Here is a 19,164-nt window from a genome sequence, read left to right as displayed (position 1 = left end):
CATTGTAACGTAGAAGCATTAGTATTACGTATTTACTATGTGTTTGTATTAGTAAGGTGAAGAGATTATCCGAATTGCAGGTAGTACATAATCTACCATGGTTTGCATTTTGTACAAGTTGCTGAAATGGAACTGATTCACAATTAGGTATTGATACATACACGAAGCGCTCATTGGGGATTTGTTCTTGTGTCACATTATTGCAGAGAGTGCATGTATGTTTCCACATGTATGAAATCTAGAAGATTTCATTCATAGGTATGTTTTTGTTTTCCAGTACTTGTAGTAAGTACATTAGAAATTCTTGTGGATCTTCCTGTGAGTTTATAGTGAATTTCACCATTCCAGCACAGTAGTCCAATTGTTGTCTTATTCCATAAACACTATACGTGTTGTCAGGATTATTTGTTGCGTTTCTATGAAGTACCAACATTTGCAAACACAATTGGTCTCTACTGTGTAAGTAAATGTTGTCAACAATTGGTGGTAATTGAAATAGAATATTCATTGCTATATTTGTGTAGCAACTTACACCAATTACATTTGAAAGTTTAAATGGACCAGGTAGTTCTGTATCTGAGTGCTTTTTTTGGTATTACCCAAATTGTTTGTTTACAATTGTTCGAATGAACAATTGACCGAACTTAAAGGGTCACAATTGACCTTTTCACAATTGACCGAATATATATATATATATATATATATATATATATATATATATATATATATATATATATATATATATATATATATATATATGGGTTTTGGGGGGTTTGGCGTTGGGTGGGGATTGTGGGGGGTTCCCCCCACATATATGGTACAATTGACCTTCACAATTCGGTCAATTGTGAAAAGGTCAATTGTCATTCGAGCAGTTGTAAAACAAACAATTCCTATACAACCCTTTTTTTTAGTTTGTCTTCCTTTTTGAAGAAGTACCTGGTTTACTTCCCTAATAGTTTCTTTTTTGTTTGTGATACTTGATGAAGTATTCGTTTTTTGAATTCTCTTTGGAGGATTTGCAGTTAGATCCTGTTGCATTTCTGTTTGATTTAGTTTTCTTTTAGTACATTTTACATTTTGTGGAACAGGATATGTTTTTAGATGGGGGGTGTATAGTGATCGAAGTCTATTATATTCTAAAAATGCAAGGAATATCAGCGTTTACTTTACTTGCATCAAAGTTGATTAGAAATAGACCGTCAAGTGTACGTAAGCGTGATAGTGCTACATAGCTCATGCCTTCTTTAAAGACTGTGTTACCAATGTCTATCAATGCTTTGTCTAGGGTAAGGTCTTGTGATTTATGACTGGTGACTGCGTATGCAAGAGTTAGAGAAAATTGTTCTCTGCGTACATGCATGTCTTTGAAGAGAAGGAATCGAGCTGTTTAGCGTCCTATCCTTTTTACTTCTGAAAGTTTGTCAAAGAGAATATTAACAAACTGAATGGTGTTGTCACATGGGTATGTTTGAAAGACAACAACTGCACCCAGTGCTCCATTAACTAGTCCTTGATCCACGTCAAGGTTACGTTTAAACATTACGCTACAATTTAAGGATAATTTTAATATTTTTTCCAATCCAGCTGTGTTGGAGATTGAATTTTCTAAACTATTTAGTCTTGTTGTGGTTTGTTCACACATGGGTAGTCTCATACCATGTATGACTAGTTTGTCTGTGGCGCTAATTTCAATTATTGGTTGCATTTCTTTTTTTAACATTGTTTCATTGAATTTGAAACAGCTTGCAAGAGTTGGCATTAAGGCCATACAATTGACATTTTTGTGGGCTAATTGTTCCATAACATCCGTAACACATGCATTATCGCCATAAATTGCATGAATTTGGCAGGTTTTCAATATTGCTTGTGCTTCTTGAGATAGTACACCAACTCTAATACTTTTTAAGATGTTGGCATAAGTGAGATCTGCAGATTGCCGCATGTTTTCTGTTAGAAATGTTGCCAAAGGTTGACATTTCCTATGCTGCCAATAGGTTTACGGCAGAGTTTGTGTCCTAAGGTTTTAAAAATAAGCTCACCTTTCACTTGTGTCAATTGAAGAAGATCTCCGAAAACAATAATGAGTTTTCCTCCAAAGAGCTCTTCGTAATTTGTTTTGAGTACTTCTTGTAATCTGAGGTGAATCAAAGCCAACATTAGGTTGGAGACCATGCTCACTTCATCTATTATTAGCATTTTCATTTGTTTTAATACTCTGCGTACTTCCATTGCAGCTTCTGTAGAAAGTTTGTAATAGTCTAATTTGTTTTGGTGTTCTACTGGCAGGAGTAGTAATCGGTGTAAAGTGACACCGCCTATGTTTTAGGCAGCTAAACCTGTGGGGGCAGTGACAACAGTTGACAGTTTGTTGTTTGTCAATTGTTGAAGGAATTTACTGATGATTTTGATTAAGAATATTTTGCCAGAACCAGCTTCACCACTGATGTACAGTAGTATAGGTTTGTAATTTTGACAGGTGCATTCTTTGTTTTCATGTCGTACACCATGTGAAATTTCTTTTGTTACTTCTTGAAAAACGCTATGTTGCTCATTGTTTAGTTTTGATTGTAGTATAGTTAAGTCTTCTTTATCTTCATACTGACACATGGTGTTTCTACTTCCATCATAGCTAATTCTGCCTCATTTGTTATTAGTGGCTCTCCCAGTGGTTCTTGGCTTCCTGTTTCAGAAGGTTGACTACTATCAGGAGTGTCCTTATCTAGTTGGGCCTGGAGTTCTTCTTCGTGTTGCTGTTCATTGTGCAACATTGTTTTGTACTGTGTAAAGTTTACATCGGTTATAGTGCTTTCATTTGCTTTGAAAGTGTCTTCATAGGAGTCATAGTTATCTAGTATTTCTTCTTCTTTTCCCCATGGTTTAAAGAGTTGTAGCAGGGACATGTAATATAGTTCTTTATGTTGAGGAGTCTTTAATGACAATTTGATATGATTAATTAAATTTGGTTTGGTGAGTTTTACTAAGCTGCCTTCACAATTTGACACTCTGTATCTACCTTTTTTTCATCGGGTTTCATATTATTTTTGTATGTGAAGTTTTGGGCTATGTGGTATAGACCCATGGTTTCCAAAGTGGTACTTCTGTTTGGGTAGAATGTGTCCAAAAAATTGTTTTTTTAAAATGTCTTGGCTGTTGGAATCATGTTTGGCTATTGTTTCTATATTGTCGTATGATTTCAGAACTCTTTTTCTAGATTTAGCAGGACCAAGACTTAGCCATACTATATTTTCAGATTTTCCATACAAAGCAGTACCGGTTAAACAATCTGCTGCTTCATAGCAGCCACATTCTCTATGGGAGAGCATTTTTATGCCCAAACTGTATAATTTCTGAGACAGTGTTTTGTCTGATGACAGGTCATTCCAGAGGTCCTGGAGCTCTGTTTTTTCTGCTTTGGTTAAGTATGCTGTAACATATCGTGCAACTGCAGTGGAATTGTCTGCAATGTACTTCACATCTATGTTTGCATTCCATAAGTGGGCAATGATTGTATTGTAATCATTGATATATTTTTCTTCTTCTGTTCTTTTTATGTAATATGTATTTTTTGGTGATTTACCTTCAACACTATGTCTAACTGAAGACATGAAGTTGTTTACTTGACCTGTTTTTGTAACTGGTCTAGGGAAACCAAAGCGGCATTTGGTGTAGTATTTCCCTTTGTTTTTGTATTTGCGATGACAATACTTGACATATTTGTGTCTCTGAAATTGTAAAATGTGTGCATGATTTGTTGCCTCCGATGGAATTTCATAAGTGACATATTTTTCGATAAACTGTAACACAGTGGTATCATTGTCTTGACCAACTTTAGGAGCATCTTTAATCCATAAAAGCATGTGGATATGTGGTGCTCCTCTGGCTTGGTATTCTTTTCTCCAAAAGAAGTGTTGCACTTCTCCGAGGGGAGGAACAGTTTTATTATAAATAAAGTGTAGTATAGCAATAAAGCGATGGTGAAAATATCTTGAAACATTAACAGGATCTAGAGAACAAAGTTCTCTAGGTGTTAGTATATCTATGTTTGTTTTGTTTTTGTTTGATATGTGTAGGAAATCACGTAAATCTTGCCATGCATATTCTGCACAACTTAATGTAACAAACCAAGTGGTGGGCCAAGGTTTCTTATCATACAACGTACATCTCCATGACGTCCGAACCAGTACTCTTTAGTACCACGCATGTTTGCTAATAGATTTGTAATACTTGATTGTAAAACCTCATATTTTTGTTGCACTTTTTGTAATAATTGTGTAGCTGACATATTTTGAAAGTGGGCTCCTGATTTTAATGTGTGTCCAGTGCCGTAACATAGAGTTGCTAGTTCACTTTCAAAGAGTAGGTGGAATATGTATTCCACATTTTGTCTGAATCTGGGATCTTCAGAATACATCCGTAGCGAGCGGTATTCTGATGCTGTTATTTGAATAGGTCTATCATTGTACCTTCCTCCTTTGCCAGTAGGAGACAGTAGAGGAAAGGCACGTGCTTCTATACTTTTTTCCCATATGCTGATTGGTGATCCTTTTGTTTGTCGCATTTGGTACGTTTCTAGTGCATCTTCTACGGTGTCATTAGATTGCAATGGATGAATTGTATAATCTCTAAAGTATTGGATACTGTAGCAGGATCTAGAAGCTCAAATTGACCAGCTTCTGGTGACTCTTGAATTATTTCAGTGGTTTCTTTCAAGTTTTCTTCAATATTAATTTCTTTGTAGTATTCATTATTGTCTTTTAGATATTGCAAGGCTTGTCTAACTTTATGTAAATCTACCAGTTGTTGCCAATTTGTTTTGTCTTTTGTAGGTACACCATTTACTAAGATAATTAAAGATTGCTCCATTGGACGTTGCACTCCCAGAGTGTGCACATTTTGTTTTAGATCTAATGGTAAATACACTACTTTTCCACAAATAGCTTTCATTAATTCAGAGGGAGGTAATTTTGCTGTTTTTTGAAGGCGTATTATTGCTTGAAAGGGGTGCACTGTTTGAATTATGATGCTTTCATATAAATTTATAAGCCGATTCATGGAATTAATGTGTGCTGAAAATTCCGGCGCAGAGGTACCAAAATGTGTGATTTGCAGTAAAAGTGCGCAATTCGCAGTACAACTGCGAAAATTGCAGGGAAACCAGCGCACATCGATTCATGGAAGTCCGAGCGTGAGAAAAAAGTTGGATGTGCGCAGAAAAAGTGCGTGGGCACGCCGGCGCACAGGTCATCCAACGGCGTGCGCCACGGGCACTGCGAAATTGCACATAGCGCGGCGCACATCACAAAAGTAGGCGGAACACGGGGCGTAATACTCGGAATGGGGAACAACGCGTGAAAATATGGGCGTCACAGGGGAAGTACAGGAGGCAAGTGCGCGGAATGCCCACACGCTCGCCTACAACTCGTATTCATGGAATCGAATAGGGCAAACCAGTGCACGGTGAAAGACGTGCACATGGCCAAACAAGTACGCCACAAGAAAGCAGGCAGTAGCGGACCTGCGCCTGAAATAAATGTGCGCCAAAATGTGCGCTAACAAAAAGCACCCATATACAGCTATGATGAATGGTCCATACAGTAGCCCTCTAGGACAAATGAGGTGCAAAGGGGTACCGACAAACACGGACACCCACTGTGTGAAAAATAGCGTGTGCGTGTATTACGGGGTTCGCGGGAAGTTCCACATGCGATTGGCCTGGGCACGTGTATTCCGGGGTGCACGTGAAGTTTCCCACGCGAATTAGCAGGGTACATGTATTTCGGTGTGCGCGTGAAGTTCCACACGCAATTTCAGCAGAGTACGTGTACTCCGGGTGCGCGGCAAATTCGACATGCAAATCCAGCAGCCTACGTGTATTTCGGGGGTGCCGGGGGGTCCCACACGTGAATTGGCCATTTGGGTCCTCCCAGCTGTTCCCTCTACACCCTCCACGGCCCCTGCAGGCGGCCCACACCACAGGGGACTACCCTGCACCCCTGCACATGTCCCGCAGGCAGCCCATCCACCATGGCCATGCCCCGCAGCCAACCCACATGTCACCTTGCACTACTGCCCACCAACGCATGTCTCCCAGCACCCCCACCCCCCAGCATCCAGGGGCACCCTCCACCAGGCCCCCACTCCTGTCCCCCTGCACCCCCACCCCCCTGCATCCAGGGGCACCCTCCACCAGGCCCCCACTCCTGTCCCCCTGCACCCCCACCCCCCTGCATCCAGGGGCACCCTCCACCAGGCTCCCACTACTGTCCTCCTGCACCCCCACCCCCCACCAGTCAGGGGCACCCTCCACCAGGCCCCCACTCCTGTCCCCCTGCTCCCCCACCCCCCAGCCGTGCGATTTGCCTGGGTACGTGTATTCCAGGGGTGCGCAGGTAGTCTCACATGCGATACCATCAGGGTACGTGTATTATGGGTCCGCGTGAACTTCCACATGCGATACCAGCAGGGTACGTGTATTACGGGCTTCACAGGAAGTTCCACACGCGATTGCCCTGGGTCTGTGTATTTCGGGGTGCGCGGGAAGTTTCACACGCAAATTAGCAGGGTACGTGTATTTCGGTGTGCGCGGGAAGTTTCACACGTGAATTAGCAGGATACGTGTATTTCGGTGTGCGTGTGAAGTTCCACACGCAATTTCAGCAGGGTACGTGTACTCCGGGTGCTTGGCAAATTCCACACGCAAATCCAGCAGCCTACGTGCATATCGGGGGTGCTGGGGAGTCCCACACGTGAATTGGCCGTGTGGGTCCTCCCAGCTTTTCCCTCTACACCCTCCACAGCCCCTGCAGGCGGCCCACACCACAGGGGACTACCCTGCACCCCTGCACATGTCCCGCATGCAGCCCATCCACCATGGCCATGCCCCCCAGCCAACCCGCATGTCACCTTGCACTACTGCCCACCAACGCATGTCTCCCAGCACCCCCACCCCCCAGCATCCAGGGGCACCCTCCACCAGGCCCCCACTCCTGTCTCCCTACACCCCCACCCCCCAGCACTGTGGTGCACCCTCCACCAGGCCCCCACTCATGTCCAACTCATGTCCCCCTGCACCCCCAGCCCCCAGCAGTGCAGGGCACCCTCCACCAGGCCCCCACTCCTGTCTCCCTGCACCCCCACCCCCCACCAGTCAGGGGCACCTGCCAGTAGGCCCCCACTCCTGTCTCCCTGCACCCCCACCCCCCAGCAGTGCAGGGCACCCTCCACCAGGCCCCCACTCATGTCCAACTCATGTCCCCCTGCACCCCCACCCCCCAGCACTGAGGGGCACCCTCCACCAGGCCCCCATTCATGTCCAACTCATGTCCCCCTGCACCCCCACCCCCCAGCAGTGCAGGGCACCCTCCACCAGGCCCCCACTCCTGTCTCCCTGTACCCCCACCCCCCATCAGTCAGGGGCACCTGCCAGTAGGCCCCCACTCCTGTCTCCCTGCACCCCCACCCCCCAGCAGTGCAGGGCACCCTCCACAGGCCCCCACTCATGTCCAACTCATGTCCCCCTGTACCCCCAACCCCCAGCACTGAGGGGCACCCTCCACCAGGCCCCCTCTCCTGTCTCCCTGCACCCCCCACCCCCCAGCAGTGCAGGGCACCCTCCACCAGGCCCCCACTCATGTCCAACTCATGTCCCCCTGCACCCCCACCCCCCAGCACTGAGGGGCACCCTCCACCAGGCCCCCACTCCTGTCTCCCTGCACCCCCACCCCCCAGCAGTGCAGGGCACCCTCCACCAGGCCCCCACTCATGTCCCACTCATGTCTCCCTGTAACCCCACCCCCCAGCAGTCAGGGGCACCTGCCAGAAGGCCCCCACTCCTGTCTCCCTGCACCCCCACCCCCAAGCAGTGCAGGGCACCCTCCACCAGGCCCCCACTCCTGTCTCCCTGCACCCCACCCCAGAGCAGTGCAGGGCACCCTCCACCAGGCCCCACTCATGTCCAACTCATGTCCCCCTGCAACCCCACCCCCCAGCAGTGCAGGGCAACCTCCACCAGGCCCCCACTCCTGTCCCCCTGCACCCCCACCCCCTGCATCCAGGGGCACCCTCCACCAGGCCCCCACTCATGTCCAACTCATGTCCCCCTGCACCCCAACCCCCCAGCAGTGCAGGGCACTCTCCACCAGGCCCCCACTCATGTCCAACTCATGTCCCCCTGCACCCCCAACCACGAGCACTGAGGGGCACCCTCCACCAGGCCCCCACTCCTGTCTCCCTGCACCCCCACCCCCCAGCAGTGCAGGGGACCCTCCACCAGGCCCCCACTCATGTCCAACTCATGTCCCCCTGCACCCTCACCCCCCAGCACTGAAGGGCACCCTCCACCAGGCCCCCACTCCTGTCTCCCTGCACCCCCACCCCCAAGCAGTGCAGGGCACCCTCCACCAGGCCCCCACTCCTGTCTCCCTGCACCCCCACCCCCGAGCAGTGCAGGGCACCCTCCACCAGGCCCCACTCATGTCCAACACATGTCCCCCTGCACCCCCACCCCCCAGCCGTGCAGGGCACCCTCCACCAGGCCCCCACTCCTGTCCCCCTGCACCCCCTTCCCCCTGCATCCAAGGGCACCCTCCACCAGGCCCCCACTCCTGTCCAATTCATGTCCGCCTGCACCCCCACCCCCCAGCAGTCAGGGGCACCTGCCAGCAGGCCCCCACTCCTGTCTCCCTGCACCACCACCGCCCAGCAGTGCAGGGCACCCTCCACCAGGCCCCACTCATGTCCAACACATGTCCCCCTGCACTCCCACCCCCCAGCAGTGCAGGGCACCCTCCACCAGGCCCCCACTCCTGTCTCCCTGCACCCCCACCCCCCAGCAGTGCAGGGCACCCTCCACCAGGCCCCACTCATGTCCAACTCATGTCCCCCTGCACCCACACCCCCCAGCAGTGCAGGGCACCCTCCACCAGGCCCCCACTCCTGTCTCCCTGCACCCCCACCCCCCAGCAGTGCAGGGCACCCTCCACCAGGCCCCCACTCATGTACAACTCATGTCCCCCTGCACCCCCACCCCCCAGCACTGAGGGGCACCCTCCACCAGGCCCCCACTCCTGTCTCCCTGCACCCCCACCTCCCAGCAGTGCAGGGCACCCTCCACCAGGCCCCCACTCCTGTCTCCCTGCACCCCCACCCCCAACCCCCAGCAGTGCAGGGCACCCTCCACCAGGCCCCACTCATGTTCAACTCATGTCCCCCTGCACCCACACCCCGCAGCAGTGCAGGGCACCCTCTACCAAGCCCCCACTCCTGTCCCCCTGCACCCCCACCCCCCTGCATACAGGGGCACCCTCCACCAAGCCCACACTCATGTCCAACTCATGTCCCACTGCACCCCCACCCCCCAGCAGTGCAGGGCACCCTCCACCAGGCCCCCAATACTGTCTCCCTGCACCCCCACCCCCCAGCAGTGCAGGGCACCCTCCACCAGGCCCCCACTCCTGTCTCCCAGCACCCCCACCCCCCAGCTGTGCAATTTGCCTGGGTACATGTATTCCAGGGGTGTGCGGGTAGTCTCACATGCAATTCCATCAGGGTACGTGTATTATGGGTACTAGTGAACTTCCACACGCGATACCAGCAGGGTACGTGTATTTCGGGTTGCACGGGAAGTTTCACACACAAATTTGCAGGGTGCGTGTATTTCGGTGTGTGCGCGTGAAGTTCCACACGCGACTGGGCCTGTGAGAGTGGGGTACGTGTATTCCAGGGGTGGGCGGGAATATTTACTCGCGACTGGGCCTGGGAGAGCGTGTTACGTGTATTCCTGGGGTGGGCGGGAAGATTTACACGGTCGCCTACAATGCGCCAAAAAATAAAAGGAGCAATCCTGAAACACGTACGCCAGCATGAAGCAGGCGCACGTCCCACGCAGCATAAAAGCGTGCGCAAACAACAAACAAGCTCAGACGCCAGGATGAATATACCGTTCCTAGCAGCAGTGGCTGTGGGATAACGCAGGAGGAGGAGAAGGATAGTCAGGGCCAGAATCTTCACACCCAGAACCAGCCTATTTGGTATTCCTGATGACCAGGTGTATGGGAGGTGCAGGTTTCCACCACACATAATACTCGACCTGGTCAGTGAGTGGGAGGATGACCTCACATCACCCACCCTATGCTCCCAAGCACTCAGCCCCCTGGAGAAGGTCCTCAATGTACTGCACTTCTTGGCTACCGGATCATTTCAGCGGACAAGTGCCATAGTGGGGGGGGTGGGTGTCACAGGCCACGCAGTCACGGTGCTTACACCAGGTTTTGGCCATCGTCACTGCACACCCATCAATCCGCAGGCACATATACCTGCCCAGAACACCTGCAGAAAGGCAGGCTGTCAGCCAGGATTTCTACAGGGTGGCACAATTCCCCAAAGTGCTAGGTGCCATTGATTGCACCCATGTGACTCTACGTCCCCCCCGGGCATCTGAGCACATTTATAGAAACCGCAAGCACTGGCATTCCATCAACGTCCAGGTAGTATGTGATGCCAAGGGAATCATCACCTCAGTATATGCCAACTATCCAGGGTCCACCCACGACAGCTTCATTTACAGGATGTCAACCCTAAACCGGGACATAGAAGCTGGGCGGCATGGCGATGCATGGCTGCTTGGTGAGTAGAAATGCCACAGCACACGCATGCATGACAGATACAGAGTAATGCCAATACCCCACTAATGATCCCCATCACCACCTCCTCAGGGGACAGTGCCTACTCTCTGAGCACACACATGATGACGCCAATTCGGAACCCCATCACGCCTCCCGAGGTACGATACAACACAGCCCATATTGCAACACGGGGCATAGTGGAGCGCGCATTCGGAGTGCTCAAGTCACGCTTTCGCTCCCTTGACCGTTCTGGCGGGCAGCTGTTATACGCTCCCCCAGTAGTGTGCAGGATCATAGTGGCAGCATGTGTCCTGCACAATGTTGCAACACGCCGGGGCCTGGCTGTGGACATGGTGGTGCCCCACATCCCCAACCACATGCACGCCCGCTGTGCATGGGAGGGGAAAGGGCACGGGGTGAGGCAGCCCGTACGCAGCTGGTGGCTAATTACTTCACATAGAAAGCACACCCCTGTGGAGTGCACACAGCCCTGGCACATACCATCTGACAATCAATGATGACTCAATCTGACAATTATGATGAACAAAGTGACAGTCAACTGTCATAACCATAGCAGCCTGAGATTGTTCATCTGTGCATCCCTACCTACACAAACATCACCAATACAGTGTCATCAAAGACACACTTTCATGCAGCAAAAATGAATACCCACTTGAAAAATACAACATGAGAACAGTGGCATGTCACCCAATCCCTCCCCGGCACGGCCACACAACACACCATGGCATGCTATGCAATGTGAGAGCAAACAAATTGATCCCCACAACATGCCCCAAGTGTCACCAACTACAGTGTCCCTAATGGAAACTGGCCACACATGAAATGCTCACAGTAATGCAGGACCAACAACACACATTACCAAATACTTACCAAGAATACCAATCACCTACACAACCTCCAACCTACCATAAACATGACAGTACAGACTTTTTGGTAGCCTCACTACCTGATAATGGCAGCACTTCGAACACTTCCAAGTATACAGGGTTAGCGCCACGCAAGACTGTAGGTGCACTGCTTACAACATGGACTCCAGTCCCAAAGTAGACCGCCTTGTGAAGACATGAGAAATGGACCTGCAAATTAGGAGGATTAGATGGATGCAGAGTCACATATCAATACACCATGCAGTGTACAATACAACAACAATATGCACTAGGAATGTATACACAATATTGACTACAGACTGCCCACACATCAAATGGGAGTCCAACGTCACCGTGTAAGTCAATGTCACTTGGGCACACCCTTTGCAAGCCCATGGAAATGGGAAGAAGGAGGGGTGTGTGTCACACAAACCCAAGCATCTGACCCAAATTCAGGACAAGCCTGCATGTGCCCAGCCACAATACAGCTTATGCCGACGGGAGCCACACAAGGCAACACACTGTCCCAAAAATCAAAAATTAAAAAAAAAAAAAATCAAAAATGGACATTAATGGGCCCGGGGGGGGGGGGTGGACGAAGCCACCCAGGAGGTCTGAGGACAGGGTGCACTCCAAAACCCACCTGTGTGGATCTTGCGAAAAAAAAAACACCTCCATGGGCTCATGGCCTGCACGGCTACCCTATTGTGGGAGAATCGTTGCTGTCGCTCTCCTCACCCTCTGCAGCTGCATCAGGAGGTGGTGGCACTATGGGAGGCAGCCCACGCAAAGCCCTAGTCTGGTCCTCCATGGCAGCAAGCATGCGGGTGTGGAAGGTCTGGTTCTGGAGGATAATTGTGCGTAGGTCTCCATGCAACAACTCACGGGATGCCCGGACCTCCGCCCTAGTTGCCTGCATCTCAGCTGAGAGCGTACGTGTGAGCCGCTCCAGCTGCTGTTCTGTCCTCGTGTTAGCTGAAGCCTCAAGCTCAACCAGAGTTGCCCTTAGCTGACAGAGTTCCACCCTCAGGGCTTCCCTGTGGCCCTGGGCCTCAATGGAAATGGCTTCCCGCAGAGTCTCCAGTGCCGCCCGCCTGTCCCTGTTGAACGCCAACATGTCCTCCCTGTGTGACTTGCTAATGGAGTCTGTTGCCTGCTGTAGTTGTTCAATTAGCCTTTCTTGGGGGACAATGGAAGTGGCCACCCTATCCATGGCCTGAGCCATCATCTCAGTTGATGCTGCCTGTTGGTTTGCCATACCGTATATGGATTGCTCCCATGCGGTATTGCCAGGTGGCGTACGGCCACCGCATCGGCGGGCACCATACCTGTCTGGGGCAAGGCGAACTGCGCCTTGCTGTGCCGGCACTGCCTGAGGCTGCAGGACTGCATTCCCCCTCTGATCTGCTGGCCCAGGAACAGGATCAGATGTAGCGGAGTGTGACCCTGCATCCGTAACCACCAAGGTGGACCTACCAACACTGACATCCCCATTGAGGGTTCTACCCGTGGTACAGGTGGGTTGGACAGTACAGAATCCCTCCCAGAAACCCTTACCTGCGACGGCACATAGGTCTCATCATCCGAATCGACACCTGAATACAGCTCGGGGGAGGTGCACCCAGAGACACCCCTTGAGATGACGGCCTGCAGCAAGTGTGGGTTCTCACCCACCACCACACCACGTCCCTCACTGGTGCCCGGTCGGGCCTGAGACCCCTCCTGGGTCTGCACCATCTCCACAACCCCAGCAGTATCAAGTGCGTCATCCCCTGCAAAGACATGAAAGAAAAGAAATGGGAACAGGCATTAGCAACATGGAACACAATTCGGGCTGAGAAGCAACAGAAACAGTACTTCATTGACACATGTACCACATGACTACAACCCTCCCATGCATGCACTGTCACTGCGTATGCAGGGGAGGCAAATGGCACACATTGATGACACCAAGATGGAAGACCAACACATTTGCTGCATGCTGCCTAGCAGTGCCATCACACATTGACCTGTGATTGGCATGTCCAATACACATACATGACACATGCCATCACACAGATGGCATGTACCCTAGCCATGTCACACATGTGACAACAGGACTGAGAAATGCCTAGTGAAAGTGGTGGAATGCAGACAATCAGCCTGAATGAACACAGAATAACATGCAACTATGTTGTGGCAAGATGACAATTCAAGGGCAACTGGCGTGAGGTTGGGCTGAATGTCTACTGTTGCCAGAAGGGATACTGCAACACCCAAATCCTGGTGCGCAGAATGTATTGGATGAAGCACATGGGTGACCCAAACCACTCAGGCACACACCCCCTCACCTGGCACTCAATCAGAAGCACTCACACACACGCCATGCACATGGATGACACACACATGCATGTGCACTCACCGGACAATGCCTCGTAATCTGGCAGGTCTCCCATGCCTTGGATCTGTTCCTCGGTGACGTAGGTCCCAGCAACATACTCATGTGGAGTGAGTTCTATGTCCTCTGCCGGAGACCCACCTCCAGTCACTAGAGCTGCGGCATGACTTGAGGCCAGCTTTTTCTTTGCCCTGCGCTTAAGTTCATTCCAGCGCTTGTAGCAATCATTAGCTGTGCGCCTCACGAATCCAAGAGCACTTATGAGTTCCGCAAATGTTTGCCAGTGTGCCTGACGTTGTGCAGGTGTGGTCTTGCATCCTGCAGTAATCACCATTTCGCTGTCATGTGCAGACACATACTCCACAAGTGCATCAAGTTCCGATTGAAGCTGGGCTTCCTTGGTGGGCCGGACTGTGTAGCCATGTCTGGGGCATCAGCCTGTACTAGACGAGCACTCTTCCTCTTCCGCTTGGAAGGTGGTGGTGATACTGAGTGTCCTACGCCGCTCTGCACACTAGGGGCAGGAGCCCCGGTGGACTGTGGACTAGGAGTGTGGGAATGAACACTCACCATGGGACTTGGTGCAGGCATTAGCTGAAGTGTGATGTAGTCAGGGGGAACGTCAGCAGGATGGACTAGGACCAACACTGTCCTGGCTGGGACACTCAGAGCTGGGGTGGATGGGGCCGCAGCTGCCCCTGCAGCCTCCCCACCCTGCCTACTCGGGGCAGCAGATGACATAGCTGCCCCTGATCCATGTGGGCTGGTGACACCAATGTGCACCGCGACACGTGGCCTAGACCTGCTGACCTGGAAGTCAGCCATGGAGCCACCCAGTGCCAGGTCTGGTGCCACAATGGGCTGGTCCAACAAGGGCTGAGCAGGGATGGTGTCAGCCACGTTACCCTCAACCAGGGGGGGGACATGGGTGTCCCTGACTGGTCACCCACACATGGGGGGCTAGGGGCACCCTGCAAGTCCTGTCCACGTCCCCTACCGTATCCACCACGGCCACCTCTTGTGGCTTGCCCACCTTTGCCACCCTTACAGCGTGCTCGCCTCCCAACCATGGCACTGATGTAGTTGTGCGTATGGGAGTTGCAGTAAACTATTGTCCTGGGCAATTGGGGGTTAAAGGGGTAGGGTACTAGATGGAATTCGTACCCTAGTGCTCTAGCAAGGCTGTATGTGACCCCTGGGGGAAGATGACGGGTCACGCAATGCAGAGGCAACCCGAAAAAGGGAGATAATGTGCACGCAACCCCTCCTAGACCACGTGCGTGGAAAAAAAAACCTGCACTACGCTGTGGCACCCAGAAACACAAAAATGAACGTATGCGTGTCACACGCAGCCTAGACTGACCTCTGAAGGGGTAGGCAACACAAGGGGCAAGCACAGATGTCAAATACGTGCGCGACTCACCATCTGCCAGGAAAAATCGTGTGCAAAATATGGCAACACCCCCGCCAAAAGAAGAATTGTACGCTGTCTGAGGAGACAGGACAACAGGAGAAGTGAACGCTGTTTGAGGAAACAGGCCCAGGAAAAAGACAAGAAGAGAAAAAGCTGTCAGAGGTAACAGGGAGTACGAACTTGGAACGCCGTGAAGTAAATCGCGTGTGAACCGACAAGAAGTACAGATTTCACCCACTCGCTCTCCATGAAAAGCATGTACAAGGAAATGACGTTCTACACGTACCTTTTAAACATGCCCACATGTCCAGCGTCACTTCCGCGTGTACGCGCAAAGGCCCCATCCTCCAATTACACGCGCTGACACTCTGACGTGCAGTCATTGGACGTGTAACATGCACCCGTGTACAGGGAAACACCCGCGCACGCACGTCACAGACACGCATACGTGCTGTTGGCCTTTGGGCCAATGAATTTGCGTACGTGTGCTGACGCGCTAACGCGCTAAGGCCCTTTCCAAGGCCAAATCACTCCGTATCAAGCTGGCCACGCGTAAGCACACGGAAGACCACGCTCCTGCCCAGAAGGCCGAATTACTGCCCCCCAGAGCCCCAAGCACGCTCCCACCTGCCATCTGCTGCTGCCTGATTGCCTGCTGCCTACGTGCTCTGCCATTTGCTGCCTACACATCAGCCAGGAGTGCTGTTGCTGTGACCACCCCTGCTGGAACGGAAGACTCCTGACTGGGATTCCATCGCTCCACAGCCCAGCCCCAGGACCCAGTTGCCCACCCACTCCTGCCTCTGGGGTTGTCATGTCGGGCACTGCAACATCTGGCACCACTGACAACCCCCGGCCAGAGAGGCAGAGGGGCACCAGCTTCACCTCCACCGAAGTTGGTGTCCTGGTGGAGCAAGTCCTGGGGCAGTATGATGCCCTCTTCGGAAGTTTGCGCGCCGACAAGGAAGGACGGACTCGGATCTGGACGGACATCGTGACTGCCATCAACGCGGAGGGGGTGGCAGTCCGCGACTTCCAACATGTCAAGAAGTGCTGGGAGGACTTCAGGTCCAGGACCCTCAACAAGGCCCAGCGCCTCTTGAAGGCAGCGGATGCTAAGGGGTACTGGGGCCACTTGTCGGACGATCAGATGAGGGTCCTGGAACGCATATCCCCAGAGCTCCACGTCCAGGTCCTTCAGAGTCAGACCCGTCTGGAGTCGAGCGGTAAGTGTACATGCATCATGATTGTAAGCTGTGCGTGTGGTGATGTGCCAGTAGTGTGCAGGTTGCACATGTGTTTGTATGGGGCCGAGTATGGGTGGGGGTGTACAGAGCCGTGAGGCTAACACATGTGAGGGCTGTCATGTGTGAGACATGGATGGTGCTTGTGTGTGTAGGCTTGCATGCCAAATGCAGTTGTGTGGGCACACATGTTTGGATGAATGTGTATGTAAGTAGGCATGTTCGTGATGTCACACATTGATGTTGTTTTCAGCTGCATGTATCAGCACTGTGTACATGTGCATGTGTGTGTATTTGACAAGGGTGGAACAGTGATGCAACATGGATGCTTGTGACAGCGGGGTGAGGAAGCCTGATTGGCAGATGTGACATGGATGCCCATCTGAACACTGCGACAGTTGGCAGAGGTGTACACATGCATGCAAGTGTGGTGGTGTGTGTGCATGTGTAGTACACTCCCTGTGTTGCATGTGATGTCTGGCTCACCTTTGCCTGCTCATGCTGTTGTATGTGTATGGATGGTGCTGGCAGTTGTGATATGGCTGTGGTATGGCTCATGTGTGCAAGTTGAAATGACATGTGTGTTGGCGATTGTGATGCCATGTCTGAGGTTTGCCAATGCCACTCATGTACAACTGTCATGTGTGTCGGGGCCATGGAGGAGGACCGCCTCCGGGACATTGAGCAGGAGTTCGATGATGCCCTGGCCCGGAACATCCCGAAATGAGCCGTCGGACTGGCCCGCTGCCCTTGTAAATAGTTCTGTTGTTAGTGTTAGGTTTCCTTTGGTTTTGCATTTTTTTTTGACCTTTTGGACAATGGGCCACATTTTTGTGTATAGTTTTTTTTTATTAGGTAGTGTTATTAGATAGGTTTCATTTCTTCTGTTGGGATCATGCACCCTGGATTGTTGATCTGTATATAGTTGACTGTTGGATTTTATATTTTTTTTTATGATTTACCCATGGAGCAATGGTTTTCAATTTTAATTTTCCATTGGATTTAGTTTTGTGAACTGTGACTTTGGACACCTTTCCTTTGGATTATGATTTGTGGTTTTACATTATTTTACGGACGTGCTGCTTTCTTTTTTTTAATTCCCATTTTCGTTTGTTTATTTTTGATTCAATTTATGTTGCTTTTAATACATATTTTTTCTTCAAACTTCAATGTGTAGTATCATCTCATCGGTTTCATGCATATCATGATATGGGTTTTGACATTCACTGAAACCCATTGTGTGTATGTGAGGGACATGTGCTCATTTACAAACTTGCCATTGGGGTTGTATCATGTAATTGCCATTTCTAAGTGGGTGGATGCAATACTCGGGTGGGTGTTTGGGATTTGGAGGCTGCCCATTAGGCCTAGGGATCTAGATTGTGATGACATATTGGCTGGGGGACATGTGTGGGGGCCTGCTGGCAGGTGGCCCTGACTGTTGGGGGGTGGAGGTGCAGGGGGACATGAGTTGGACATGTGTGGGGGCCTGGTGGAGGGTGCCCTGCACTGCCGGGGGGTGGGGGTGCTGGGAGACATGTGTGGGGGCCTGGTGGAGGGTGCCCTGCACTGCTGGGGGGTGGGGGTGCAGGGAGACATGTGTGGGGGCCGGGTGGAGGGTACCCTGCACTGCCGGGGGGTGGGGGTGCTGGGAGACATGTGTGGGGGCCTGGTGGAGGGTGCCCTGCACTGCTGGGGGGGTGGGGGTGCAGGGAGACATGAGTGGGACATGTGTGGGGGCCTGCTGGCAGGTGGCCCTGACTGCTGGGGGGTGGGGGTGCTGGGAGACATGAGTGTGGGCCTGGTGGAGGGTGCCCCTGGATGCTGGGGGGTGGGGGTGCTGGGAGACATGTGTGGGAGCCTGGTGGAGGGTGCCCTGCACTGCTGGGGGGTGGGGGTGCTGAGAGACATGTGTGGGGGCCTGGTGGAGGGTGCCCTGCACTGCTGGGGGGTGGGGGTGCTGGGAGACATGTGTGTGGTCCTGGTGGAGGGTGCCATGCACTGCTGGGGGTGGGGGTGCTGGGAGACATGATTGGGACATGTGTGGGGGCCTGCTGGCAGGTGGCCCTGACTGCTGGGGGGTGGGGGTGCCAGGGGACATGTGTTGGACATGAGCGGGGGCCTGGTGGAGGGTGCCCCTGGATGCTAGGGGGTGGGGGTGCTGGGAGAAATGTGTGGGGGCCTGGTGGAGGGTGCCCTGCACTGCTAGGGGGTGGGGGTGCTGGGAGACATGTGTGGGGGCCTGGTGGAGGGTGCCCTGAACTGCTGGGGGGTGGGGGTGCTGGGAGACATGTGTGGGCGCCTGGTGGAGCGTGCCCTGCACTGCTGGGGGGTGGGGGTGCAGGGAGACATGAGTCGGACATGTGTAGGGACCTGCTGGCAGGTGGCCCTGACTGCTGGTGGGTGGGGGTGCTGGGAGACATGAGTGTGGGCCTGGTGGAGGGTGCCCCTGGATGCTGGGGGGTGGGGGTCCTGGGAGACATGAGTGTGGGCCTGGTGGAGGGTGCCCCTGGATGCTGGGGTGTGGGGGTGCTGGGAGACATGTGTGGGGACCTGGTGGAGGGTGCCCTGCACTCCTGGGGGGTGGGGGTGCAGGGAGACATGAGTGGGACATGTG

This window comes from Ambystoma mexicanum, chromosome 2p (genome assembly GCF_040938575.1).
Source record: "Ambystoma mexicanum isolate Mex_15411 chromosome 2p, UKY_AmexF1_1, whole genome shotgun sequence".
NCBI lineage: Eukaryota > Metazoa > Chordata > Amphibia > Caudata > Ambystomatidae > Ambystoma > Ambystoma mexicanum.
This window is presented reverse-complemented; position numbering follows the sequence as displayed.